At 32.8% G+C, this 11800-nt stretch overlaps 1 long non-coding RNA gene across 1 annotated transcript in view; it reads left to right on the top strand.

Annotated features, from left to right (window-relative positions):
* The first annotated feature begins 7743 nt into the window (after window positions 1–7743).
* Window positions 7744–11800, top strand: part of LOC126940159 (uncharacterized) — a 53629-nt gene continuing 49572 nt past the window's right edge. The window contains exon 1 of the long non-coding RNA XR_007720632.1: window positions 7744–8525. This is a non-coding gene — a long non-coding RNA (uncharacterized LOC126940159). The remainder of the gene's footprint in view (window positions 8526–11800) is intronic.

The following is an 11800-nucleotide window of genomic DNA, read 5'->3' as shown; positions in this document are numbered from 1 at the left end:
ACATAGAACAAATTCACTTTTGAACATACAAAAAAGGTGATGATAACTTTTATAACTTTAAGTATACAAATATTTTATATCTGCACTTTACCATTTTTCAGTGAAAGCCTATACTATTAACTCATTTCCCCGAAGAATTAGATATATCTAACATGACAGTGAAAATGCTGATGCTATCTGTATTACAGATACTGATGCTATCTGTACTAGTCATTGAGTGTTACACTTGATTAGTTGAAATTCAGTTTATGAATAATGAGGCTGAAAGCATAAAATAGAAGCACTAATTTAATGTTATACATAATTCTATTATTAAAATAATCGGATCATTTTACACATAATCTTATATTCAAAACACTTACCTCTACAATGACCTTATGTGAATGTTACTTCAAAGCGGTCATATTTTAAATTGTGAGGCTCGTGTTACTGATCTGGTAATTTCCATCTATTTAGCAAAGCTCTGTGAATCACCACTGGAAGATTAAACAAACTGGGAGCAAATGAAAAATGAAGACGTTATATGTGACTCTGTATCATCCAATTTTGGCAGAGAGAAAAGTTGCATATTTGTGACATATAAGGAAGACTTAGAATGACTGAGGGGTGTGTGTGTGTGTGTGTGTGTGTGTGTGTGTGTGTGTATTTGTTTACATGAATGCATGAACATGAGTTTTTTGCAAACACACTTTTTGGTCCAGTAACACTAAAGCATTTTATTTAATTTCTTCAAAAATAATAATATTTAGATATAGTGATTTTTACAGTAGTCACAAGGCTCCAATGAGCATTCTGATGGAAGTCTTTGATAACAGAATAGGACATCATGCACTAAAAGAAAGAATCATAGCTGAACATGAGAGAACTGAGGTTCTTTCAACTACCGACTGAGTAAGCTAGTGAAGACTGAGCAAAGATTCATAACAGTACTAGGCATTGCCATTAATACAATCCTTAAGCCCTGAATAGTTTTTCTTAAATGGACTTTACCTTAGAGAAAACATTATATAACTGTTCTTTTCTCACATTATGTAACATTTTAGTTTGGTTTTCAGAACATCTCACATTGTCTTGAGTTTAGTCCCCTAAGGTAGTTGCGTGTTTCTGGTGTGTTTATGACAGTTAAGCTGAGGTGGTAGAAATTCACAGCCATTTCTTAAGAAAAATAATTTCGACATTGCCTAGAACTGAATAAAACTCTATCACATATTTTCTTCTACTAAGCTAAATAATATTTATTTGTACACATTATTTTTCCACTAAAATTTTATATACCTACATAATAATTTTTAAGAGCAGTGAAGTTATCCTATGATATATTTAAATCGGTATTTATTTTAGAGAGTTTTGGTGGGTAGTAATTTATTTTAGCATACCCTATATTAGAATTAATAAGAATAATATTAGAATTAATATTCTTATTTAAACTAGACATACCATGAAATTAAATTATTAAAAGATACTGCACTGCTTATATAAGTGATTGTGAACCCCTCCTGCTATTCACGTAGACCATAATTTAGTTCCCTCCCACAGAATAGCTTAATTTTGGTGTGGATGTCCAACTGAATATGGCAAAAGTGAAGACATATCTCTTCCAGAATTAGATCATAAGAGACTCTCTTAAATATTCGGAGTTGCTCTGGGAAAAGCCAGCTGTCATTTTGTGAGGACAATCAGGCAGCCTGTAGAGAGGTCTACAAGGCAAAGAAGAAACATCTTCTGCCAACAACCAGAAAGCACTGATGATTTCTAACAACCATATGACTTAGCCTGGAGGAGAATTCTCTAGTTCCAGTCCAGGCCTAGAAAGACTGCTGCCTGGATGGCAGGTGGAATACAACATGGTGATTGAGCATGGGCCAGAGCACCTAGAAGTTTCTTTCTGGGTCGCTGACCCTCAGAAACTGTACTATATAACACACTTTTTTAAGCTGCTAAATTTTAGGATAATTTGTTACACAGAAATAATTTATTAATACAAGTAATATAGAAGAAAGATATAGTATTAATTTTTATTTAGCTAATGTGTTGTAAAATAAAATTATTTACAGTATAAACATAAATATTAAATGTATAAATTCCTTCTGACAAATTCATTCAGAAAATCTTGGAATATGAGGTTATAAAATTCTAGCTTATTGATTTCGTTATTATAGTCTTATTACAGGGGAAAATGCAGAACATTTTTTGTTCTCATTAGGTAAAGTTATCTCGAATTTAAGAAAACATTTGATACAGAAAAATATGTCTACTTTAGTTGACAATAAGGAAAGGATTTTAGATACATTACTTTTTAAAAGTTTTCTCATCTCTTTGACAGATTGCCAGGTAATCTCTGAGTTTTCTGGAACTACTTTCTTATGAATAATAGGAACAAATCTGAAAGTTCTGGGCACAAATGTAGAGGTAATAGCAATGTACAGCAATAGCAATAGTAAGATTGAAATGTGTGATATCCACTGAGAAAACAAAAGAAAATAAACATGGACATTTTAAAACATTATGCAACTGTTTATCTTATATATTCTCTAATTTAATTTCCTATTACAATTCTTGTTGGTGTTTCAGTAAAAGTAAATCTGTTTTTTAATTTAACTTTACGTATTTCATAAATAAATGTTGCTTTTTTTACTTACATGACAAAAATAAGAATATACAGTTGGGGAGAAATTAAGTAGGCATATTTGAAGATCTAAAATAATAATCACTTTTATTAAATAATGAATTTTAAAAACATACTATGTTTTCTAATTTCCTGACAGTTTTCTGACAGTTTTCACTTGGGGAAAAAGTTTTAAAAACTTTATGTTACTAGACCTATGGAAAAGTCCAAGCAAAATTAGGTTGAGCTAAAATGAAGTTCATGGTAAATTACAACTAGAGAAAGACCAGTTTTCCCCCTATGTTAATAAATGTGGGACAGTCTGGATTATACACATGTATAAAAACAAAAAACAAAAAGCCAGAAACAAAACATGAAAAAGTTAAACTATTACCTCACACCATATAATAACAATAACAAAAACATAACAACAACAGCAAAGAACAAAACTAGTAACAACAACAACATAAACACTAATTCAAATCAATCCCTGGCCTAAGTTTAAGAGATAAAACTGTAAGATGACTGTAATGAAACACAATAGAAGGTCTTAGGGTGGGCAAACAGTTCATTAAGTATGATACAAAACTTATTTTGATGATACTTCGATGACTTATATGCCAAGCATTCCCATATTTCATATTTTATCATAACTATACCTTTGAAAAAAGAAATATTTTATTATCATTTTTCACATGATCATCTTGAGACACATATTAAATAACTTGTACAGTTTCACACCTAGCATAATGTAGAAATGAGATTTAAAAATATGTGGCTTTAAACAGCATCGTCTTTGGGATCACAGTCCTTTGCCTCTCAGATATCTTTGAAGTTCTTTAAAAGAAAATCAAACAATTGAAAGATATTAAAACACTAGTAGGCAATTTAAGTACGTGCCCAATATTGTAAGATAGAATTGCAAATTAATGCAATGCTCTAATAATTGCAATATGATTGTTACAAGAAAAATGCACAGTTGATGACAATAGTCCTTTGGTACAATCATTTGGCTGAAAATGAATTTAAGAAGTTTAACATTAGAAATAGACATATGAAAAAAATATATTGTGGAAAATTGTTTTAAAATTTACTAAATATTATCAAATTACCCAAGAGTGTTCAATGATTATGAATGAGACAACAATTTTGCAGCCATTAATGTTTGCATTTATTTCTGATATGATTTCAGAATTTGAACTGGAGCCAGAAATTATTAAAAACAACTTGTAAAACTGTGCCAACCTTGCTAAATAATCATATTTTGTGGAATATAAATTGCAGAAACATTTTGAAGTCAAACACATTGACAAAAATAATGAATAATTAAATCTATTTAAATGGCACTAAGTATCTAGTGTGTGAAACGTCAATACTCAAGAAATAATCATCTTCAAACAATTTCTTTTGTCAAAAAAATTTGGTGTAATCCATTTATTTTAATTAATTAATTTATTTTAATTATTATTTTTTCAAGGCAGAGAAATGCCCTGTCACCCAGGTTAGAGTGCAGTGGCTTGATTTAGGCTCACTGCAGCCTCCGCCTCCTGGGTTCAAGTGATTCTCCTGCCTCAACCTCCTGAGTAGCTGGAATTACAGGCCATGCCACCATGCCCAGCTAATTTTTGTATTTTTAGTAGAGATAGGGTTCCACCATGTTGATCAGGCTGGTCTTGAACTCCTGACTTCAAGTGATCTGTCCTCCTGGGCCTCCCAAAGTGCTGGGATTACAGGTGTGAACCACTGTGCCTGGCCAATCCATCGATTTTTAATAACTTTCTTCTTTTGAGAAAATCTAGTAGAATCTTTGGGAAAATCAGACGGACCTGGGCGTGCACATTCAAAATCAAATTTTTGCAGCAGCAGTTTTATTTTAGCGAGTTTGTTTTCTGGCTGCAAGAAAAGAAATTTTGAGAATATTCATCGTTTATTTTAATTTGTAAATTTGTAAATTTATAAGTAAACAAAGCTAAAGCAGCACTTTAACAGATTTTTGATTCCATATAAATGTTTGGACATCTGTGGCTATTTTTGAAAAAATCATATTGGAGAAAGTGAAAGTAAAAATGACTATTGTCTCTATTTCAAGTTAGGGTATCAAATTCTAAAATTGCATGTAGTTTTTATATTAACATTTGTTAAGGAGACCTTTAAAATAGATGTCTATAGAATAACAATAAGGGCTATTCTTCTTATATCTTTGTGTTGTTATTCAACAACAAAATATGACACTTGCTTATATCTTCTGATACGTTTTTCTGTTTTTAGTTACATGATGATAAATAGAAATATAGGCCGACACATAGAAGTCAGATAGAGAGTGAGAAACGTAATGAGAGAGAATGTTTGCTAGTTTGATTTTCCTATAGTTGTAATCTATGTATGGCATTTCATTGCAGAATATATAATACTGGAAATAAGTTGTAATTTTGTCCTTTTGAAGACCACTTTTTTCTTGGAGGAATTATCATTTCATGTACTCAGTTTCTAAAACCTCTTATCAATTAAGACACCAATACTACCATATTTAAAAGATCTAAAATGAAATATGGCATAAGCTCTGCCATATTTAATTATATTTAAATCATTTCAAAATGACACTGCTATGTATAATATGTTATTTTCAATTTATTGCTTTCAATACTTTGCTCATTTTAGGACATATATTACTTTATTCAAAATAAACCTATGGATATGTCAAGAAATGATATTTTCATGCAAAATAAAAGATACATAAACCATTTATCTCTATACTGAACTTGAAATATATGAACTTGCAATAATTGATTTGGTACTAAGTTATTTCCAATATCACTAAAATAGAATGGATTTTATTCACTAAATTGATCTTATAAGACAAAGCCCTATTATATTGCATTAATTATGTTAGCTGAGCAGAAGAAAATAAATAAATATTTTCATACTCAATGGATATCTGACTAGTTAATACCTTCCATCACTTTTACTTGGCAGGTCTTGCCTTAGCACAAAATTATCCCTCTTTCTAATAAGTCTGACATATCTATCATTAGTCTACTTCTGCTTTACTTTTGAAGGTAGTTTTTTATTCATGCTTATAAAATTTAGAAACAAGTTACTAGTTTTCTATTGCTGCCATAAAATAATTACAATTGGCTTAAAACATTATAAATCTATTATACTGGCCGGGCACGGTGGCTTATGCCTGTAATCCCAGCACTTTGGGAGGTGGCTTATGCCTGTAATCCCAGCACTTTGGGAGGCCAAGACAATCGGATCATGAGGTCAAGAGATCGAGACCTTCCTGACCAACTTGGTGAAACCCCATCTCTACTAAAAATACAATCATTAGCTGGGTGTGGTGGTGCGTGCCTCTAGTCTCAGCTACTCGGGAGGCTGAGGCATGAGAATCGCTTCAATCTGGGAGGTGGAGGTTGCAGTGAGCCGAGATCGCGCCACTGCACTCCAGCCTGGTGACAGAGTGAGACTCTATCTCAAAAAAATAGAATAAATAAAAATAAAATCTATTATCTCACACTTTTGTAGTTAAGACTAAGACATGGATTGTACATGAGATCATGCCATGTTTGTTCTTCTTTGCCTGGATTAATTCACTTAGCGTAATCTCCCCCAGTTTAATTTATGTTTTTGCAAATGACAGAATTTCCTTCTTTTTAAAGTTTGAATAGTATTTCATTGTGTATATATATCGTACTTCCTTTATCCTTTCATCCAATGATAGAGACCTAGGTTGTTTTCATATCTTGGCTTTTGTGGATAATGCTGCAATGAACACAGAAGTGCAGATATCTCTTTACATGCTGATTTCAATTCCTTTGGATATATACTCAGAAGGGAGATTGCTGGAATCTATAAAAGTCAAACTCATAGATGTAGCAAGTAGAATGATGATTATCAGATGTTGGGGAAGGTACGGGGGAAAAGGGAGAATGGTGACTATAATAAATTGTAAAGCATTAGTATATAAGCAAATATATATAAATATCATTAAAAAGCAGATTTTGTATGTTTCTCTACAAAATAATAAGTATGTGAGGTGATAAATTTATTAACTGATTTGAGTTGATTTGGTTATTCCACAACGTAAACACATATCAAAACACCACATTACACCCCATTAATACATACAATTACTACTTGTCAATTAAGAGAGCCCAAAGTGTCAGCAAGGCAAAATCTTCTGCTGGAGGTTTGGGGAGTTGGGGGGGTATCCACTTCCAAGCTTTTGCAGATTGTTTGCAAATTTCAGCTCCTTGTGGTTTTCTGACTGAGGTCTCCATTTTCCTGCTGGCTATCAGCTGCAGGCTGTTGCTCACTCTTATTTGCCACTATCCTAGACCCCTACTTCTACCTTGAAAGCCAAAACAGTGGACTGTCTCTCTGGCATGTCTCAAATCTTTTCTGCTTTTTCTTCAACCACTCCCCTGGTTCTTCCACTGTCTTCTTGCCCTATGAAAGGTCCATATGATTATATTTGGCCCATCTGCATAATCTAAAATAATTTTCTTATTTTATGGTTGAAAACTTAAATCCATCTGCAAAATCCCATTCTGCCATCTACTGTATCATATTCCTGGGTTCCAGGAATTAGAATGTGGACATCTCTGGGGGGCCATTATTCTGCCTACCCCAGTAAATATAGACATTTATATATGTTTTGTAGACACAAGGAGGAAGAGTAGGACTATTAAAACTCTTGTACATCATATCCTAAAAACAGATAAGTATTTTCTCAAAACAATTTCTTTTTGGCTTCTTGCAACACTAGCCTCTCTATATAATGGAATTCTATTATAGTAACAAACATTCTGTTATGTTATTTAGGGCTTACCTTCAGAATGTCTAATTATTTTTTTCTTTCCTTACTGTTAGTCCTCCTTTTCAGTATTCTGGAACAAACCAGCCATTAATTCTCTATATGGGCACGACAGAGGATATTTATTTTATTGTTTGGCTACATAGACTTGCTTTCATAGCTGATGGCATTATTATTATATGCTACAATCTTGATCATGATTATTGCCTTGCCCTTTAAAGTTCAGCATAGTTCAAAACTGGTGTTAATGGGATTTATTTTTCGATGAGCTAGACTATAACATATACTGGGATATTACTAACTTGTATTTTAATCTAGTCATTGAAATTACCTAATCAACACCTAAATATTTTCTAAAATGAGTGAATACTATCTCTTACTCTCCCATACAACCTACTGCCTTTCTTGAATATTTTCATACTGTGATAATTTTTCTGTAGTCCTTCTCCCTAATTAGTGGCATTTATTGGTCTTCTTCTCTCTCTCCCTCCCTCCCTCTTTACCTCTCCTGTTACCCCTTTTTCCTTTTCTGTTTTCCTCTCTCTTCTTTTAGTTTCTAAACTCTGTTTAGATTGTTAAAGCGGTACGATTCTGAGATCTCGTGAAAGCAGTGCATCAGCATACACACTTTGGAATTTCTTCCCGAATCATACTATCCACTCACTCAGTTAAATGTTATTTCAGATCTATGTACAGCAGTTAATGGCTACTTTTTAATATATGGCCTAGAAGATACAACTGGAATATCTCATGGTTTCTCACCACTTGACAGGTTAGAGTGTTAGAAAATGTCATAGAGTGAATTGGGAAACTCAAAATTCTTGTGTTTAATCCCTAATTCTCAAAGTGACTGTGTTTGTAGACAGGGCCTTTAAAGGGGTAATTAGGGTTAAATGATGTCATAAAGGTGAAACCCCAGTGCAATAGAACTTGTATCCTTGAAAGAAGAGGGAGAAACCAGGAGTGTGTGGGTACAGAGGGTACAGAAGAAAGGCCATCTGAGGACACAATGAGAAGGCAGTGGCCCTCTGTGAGCTACAGAGGGGCCTCACCAGAAACCAACCCTGCTGGCACCTTGATCTTGAACTTCCAGCCTACGTAACTGTGAGAAAATAACTTTCTGTTGTTTAAGCCACCCCATCTGTGGTATTCTGTCATAATGTCTCTAGCAGACTAAAATACAGGGAACATGTAATTAATGGGATTCCTCTGTCAGTTAAGTTCTGTCTACTTTCAAAATATCTTTAAAGATAGCAGTAAATCTGGGTGCCTTAACTTTGTATACAAAATATTTTTAATTAATTGATTTTTAATGTGTGATATATATATTTTATGATATATAATTATCAAATCAGAGTATTTAGCATATCTTCAGTCATTTATCATCTGCTGCATTTATCATTTCTTTGTGGTAAGAACATTGAAAAGCCTCTCCTCTAGCTATTTGGTAGTATGCAATATATATAAGCTGCTTCAAAAATTCTTGATTAAAGTAACAACAATCTGAACATGCCTTATAGCTGTGAAGAAAGCAATGTGTGGAACATACTTCAATTTTTATGGACATCAAATGAAGGCATATTTAACTACATTTTTTAAAAGTCCCTCTAAGGAGATTGTACTAAATTATTTAGTGATTTTATGTAAGATTTTGAAATGATGTATGGAATAGAAATAAGTTTACTGGATTTTCCTTAAGGTGAAAGAAAAATTAAAAGCTAGAGAACAAGATTGAAGGATTCATTGGCTATTTTAGAATTTCACAAGTGATTTGGCTTGTTTTAAAGAAATAATACCCCAGTGTGGAGTGACGCAATGTTTTCTAGGACGATAATCATAGTGTTAGTTCTCAGTATTATTTCTTACGCTATGTTGTAGCTTATTATTGCTGCCATAACAAATTACCATAAACTTAATGCCTTAAATCAGCATAAATTTATTATCTTAATAAAAAACAAATCCAAATAAAACACAGAGATTAAAATTTTTTTGTTTAAAGAAAAAATCTGAGAGGAAAAGAATTTCATAAAAGTAGTGTTTTCTTTCTCCTACTTCTGGATTTTTTATATATATGGGGGCATAATCCAAATTTTCTGTCTTGAGGATTATGAACTGTTATCCCTAGGTCCATAGAATTCATGCTTCTATTTCACAGGGTATTTGTTGAGGAAATAAGGAGGAATATGAGTCAGCAGAGATTCCAGATTTTGCCCTGTGATCGCCAATCAACAATCCAATTTAAGGCCCAGTTATTGGGCTTCTTGTAATAGCTGCATTGCAGAACGATGAGTAATGTTTAAAATGTCAAAGAAAATGATAAAAGCACTGCATTTTTAATGTCATTTTATAATAGATTTGACTAAGGAAATCCCAAAAAGTTAAATTCTTTGCCCAAGCTTACATATTGAATTTGTGTAAGTCATACTTGAGCCAGATCTTTTGACTATTAATTTGGCATGCTTTTCACACAAGCACATTGCATCATTTTCACCTGCAATTCTCAGGAGTATTTATTTTCTTTCCATAAGTGATTCCATTAATCCTCAATGATTGACTATGTGTTCTTAGGGATTTCCAGATTGACTTTCTACCTTTGAAGCATTATTAGTTCAGAGGAATAATGCAATTGATTGATTTTTTTCCTACTAAATTTACTAGATGAGTCATTGAATTCATCATACTGATTTCTATTTCTATATAACATAGTAAAAATTAGAATATCCAACTTTATAACTTGACCTGATGTTTCCTGTAGTCTAAATACAGTATGGACAATTGCAAAAGCTTTGCCTGTATGTAACTGAAATCATGTCATTATTTTACTAAGATGAACTTCATGGACTACATCATTGATTTAATTATTTTAGGGGGATAGAGAGGAAAATATTGAGATATGAAATTATATAGATACACTTGCATAGTTATTGGTGGTATCAAGTTATTCAGTTTTTCTAATTTTTAACCATTTTGCATCATTTTTTTGTTTCACAGTTGTATTCTATTCACATGGTTCTTGAAATTTCCATTATGCCAATACCAATGCAGCCAAAGTTATGTTCACAAAAAGGTTTAGTGAATGTTGTATGCAATTTCTTTTCATTCAGGTGTTCACAGCATATTTTGTCATAATTAATAGTTCTCAAAACTGCTGCAGTAAGGTTATTCTTAGTAAACATCCATCCCCTTGTATGTACGGATTTAATGTGATAAAATGATTTCTTCCACAGGCTTTGCTGATGATCATATCATCTCAAACAGCTTCTCTAGGCATTGATGACCTTTAAAAAACTGGATAATTTGGATATATCTTCTGCTTTTCAGCTGCTGGCCTCATTGTGCAACCTTCTGATTGACGTACTTCGCCTCACATTGCATCCTGGCAAGGCCAAAATTTTGAATATTCAGTATTTTTTGAGGGTTCACTGTGGTTTCTGAGAGGATGAGTTGTTTTCCACACATCACAGAAACTAGACAAGAAAGAAGATGGTCTTTGTCCCTTTCTATCTGTTCAGTCCACTTAGTTTTCTCCTCTCAATATGGTTTCTGTGTCCATGATCAGGTCAGCAAGCCTCCCTCTCCCTCTTTACAGCCACCCAGTTTTGAATGATTATTTTAGGGTTTCTTCCTTGGTTTAAGGAAGGGCGCCTGCTACTCTTTTCACTATTACTAGAAAGGAAGAGGGGAGGGTTCAAAGTATTTTCAGTGCCCATTATTGGTTGGTATTTTGCACATTAGGAAAATGATTAATCTACATTTGCAGATTAGTGAATTATCCAAAGACTGCACAGTTATGAATATAGAATAAATCTAATAAATCTAAGTAGATTAAAAAATACACATTTGGTGCTTGAACAACACAGGTGTGAACTGCCTGGGTTCACTCATATGCAAATATTTCTCTGCCTTTGCCACCCCGGAGAAAGCAAGACCAACCTCTCCTCTTCCGCTTCCTCCTCAACTTACTCAGTATGAAGACAACCAACATAAAGACTTTTATGATGATGCACTCCCATGTAATTAATAGTAAATATATTTTCTCTTCCTTATTTTTCTTAATAACATTTTCTTTTCCTTACATTATTGTAAAAACATAGTGTATAATACATATAACATACAAACTATGTGTTAATTGACCATTTGTGTTAATGTTAAGGCTTCTGGTCAAGAGTAGGCTTTTAGTAATTAAGTTTTTGGGAAGCCAATAGTTGTATGTAGATATTTGACTACGTGAAGAGTTGGCAACACTGTTAAAGCACCAACTGTATACAGTCTGAATTTTTAAACCTAACATTTACATGGGTTCCAAGTCAACTGTATGTAATATTTTCCATAATCAATAAACAATTTAAAAACATTTTCTATCTAAAAATATAGGCAAC

The sequence above is a fragment of the Macaca thibetana genome, chromosome 17 (genome assembly GCF_024542745.1).
Source record: "Macaca thibetana thibetana isolate TM-01 chromosome 17, ASM2454274v1, whole genome shotgun sequence".
NCBI classification, from domain to species: Eukaryota; Metazoa; Chordata; class Mammalia; order Primates; family Cercopithecidae; genus Macaca; species Macaca thibetana.
This window is presented reverse-complemented; position numbering and strand designations above follow the sequence as displayed.